Here is a 2,476-nt window from a genome sequence, read left to right as displayed (position 1 = left end):
GTCTTTCTGTAAGAAACAGTATATTTTAAAATGAAATGGAGATCTTTTTTTAAAGGTTAAAAAACCATACAGTTTTATGTGTTACAGGGTTTATGCTGAGTTCAATATTGTATAACTGTATTAATTCAACTGTGAACCTAAAAACTTTATAGCCACTTTTGAAAGAGATGTATCTTTGCTCTGGAAATTGTTATTGAGTATGTTAAAGCTATAATGAAATGCTTCTTCTAATTAAAAAAAAAATCCAAGGTCAATTGCCCCTGCTCTTGGTTACCTACTAGAACTAAATGGTAAGACCCAATTCTAAAGACACTACATACATGAGCTGTAGAACAGACCAGGAGAAATCAAGGTGGCACTCAGAGCCTCATCTCTACTGGCTAGTGTCCTTAGTGCTGGAAGGTGCTGTGCATGCCACCAGAAAGAAAGAATAATCATGATCCTTACCCAGCAGTGAATTCTGTGAACTACAATAACTACCCTGGCAAGATATGCCCACTGGTGTAAGAACAGTGCACATATTATGGGAGTAACCAACCATTTCTAAATGTATTTAAGGTCTGCTTCATAGGATGGAGCCCATACCTGACATTGATATCAGGCTTAAGAACCTGAGACTGGACAGGTCACAGGACATAGGGCAGAACTAGTATTAGTTTTTTACTAAATAGCTATCATATTAAACTGACTCTTAATGCCTATTGGCATAGCTGTAGATTAATGCATCTCTCTCACCAGAGAAGTTACCTTATGCAATAGATGGTGATTAACACAGAGACCTACAACTGGACAACATGCAGAGAACTAGAGGCTGCAGAGTGCTTCTCCCTGAATAGCACACCTATATCAAACTTCTGCATCCCAAGGCCCATAGCAGAAGAGGGGGTGGGAAGACTGTAAGAGCCAGAAGTGGTGGACGACCACAAGGAAACAGACTTTTACAGACAGCTGGTCAGTTACTCATATGAACACAGCATGCACAAGTCCAATGCAAGCTTAGACCAGAAAAAAATCCCAGCATAGACATGAGGAAATGGGTAAGAGATTCCAACCCCACCTAAGGAAACTGTGGCATCAGATGGCTGCTGGGAGGAACAGAAATAGTCTCTTTAAAGCATGGGATTCTTGGTAGGTTAACATGGCTCCAATGGATGGACCCACACTGAAGGACATTTGTGGGCACAAATTCGACTCTATAGGCCTTATTTTATATATCACAGAGTACATTTAACTGGGTGGGGTCGATAAGGGGGGATTAGGATGGGGAGGAAATCTAAATATCAAATTACATTGTATAAAAATTACAAAAATTCAGTTAAAAAAATCCAGGGCCAGGTGGCTAGAGAAATGACTCGGAAGTTAACAGCACTGGCTGCTCTTCTAGAAGACCCAGGTTCAGTTCCAAGCATCAACATGGTGGTTAACAACAGTCTGTAACTCTGGTTCCAGGAGATCTGACGTTTTCTGGTCTCCACGGGCATTGCACACACGGTGCATTTAAGTACATGAGACAAAACATTCATACATACAAAAAATAAATTAATGAAATATTTAAAAAACCAAGGCCCGTGTATGTAGTTTAGTGGTAGAGCACTTGCCTATCATGTGAAAAGCCCTGAGTTCAATCCTCAGGGCTGCCTTACCCCCATTTTTTTAAGATATTAGAAATCAGGGATGATACTCAGTGGTAGAATGTGCCTTGATGCCTAGCACAACTAAAATAAGATAAATTGCAGGCTGCTATAGGCTCTCCTAGATGTATCTGTAGGATAATTCATGTAAAATATCAAAATTAGCCGAGCGTGGCAATACGTGAATTAATCCCAGCACTCAGGAGACAGAGGCAAGCAGATCTTTGTGGGTTCAAGGCCAGCCTTGTCTACATAGTGATAGCCTGTCTCAAAAATAAATTATCAAAATTATAAAGCACTGCTAAAATCCATAGTATGGTATTATAGCAAGTATTCAATTAATGACAGTGGTATGTACGGAATAAAAGTAACATTTCCCATGCCAGTCTATAAACTGTTTTTAAATTAAAAATAAAACTTGGTTATAGTTCTCTAGAAAATAGCTTTTCAGATACACAATCACCATAAGATTAGCTGCCAATATTTTTCTATGATTTAGACCCATAGACATGGAAATCAAAAACACAGGCATAGAAATGACCATCATGTACAAAATAGTTTTTACAGTCACAGACCCCTAGATATAAGAAGGCACAGAGTGTGCCAGCACTCACACAGACACGCACACACATCACACACAAAGGTTAAACCAAATTATAGAAAGATCAGCAAATAAATCAGCAAGTAACAAAATTGGTAAAACTGCTAATAAACTTGACTAAGAGATCAGAAGAAAAATAAAAAAAAATAAGAATAAAATTTGGAGAGAGGGTAGTGTAGGGTCTTTCAAAAAGCTAATAATAAAATATTAGAAACACCATACCAATGAATTTGAAAACATCAAG

The 2,476-nt window shown here is 38.2% G+C and overlaps 1 protein-coding gene across 8 annotated transcripts in view; it reads right to left on the bottom strand.

Moving 5' to 3' along the window:
- The window catches only part of Alpk1 (alpha kinase 1), a 140,534-nt gene that overhangs the window by 80,447 nt on the left and 57,611 nt on the right, over positions 1–2,476 (bottom strand). The gene's annotated exons all lie outside the window — the stretch shown is intronic.

The sequence above is a fragment of the Nannospalax galili genome, unplaced genomic scaffold, assembly GCF_000622305.1.
Source record: "Nannospalax galili isolate Female #2095 unplaced genomic scaffold, S.galili_v1.0 scaffold216, whole genome shotgun sequence".
In the NCBI taxonomy this organism is placed as follows: Eukaryota; Metazoa; Chordata; class Mammalia; order Rodentia; family Spalacidae; genus Nannospalax; species Nannospalax galili.
The sequence above is the reverse complement of the archived record's forward strand: the minus strand, read 5'-3'. Positions and strand labels throughout refer to the sequence as shown.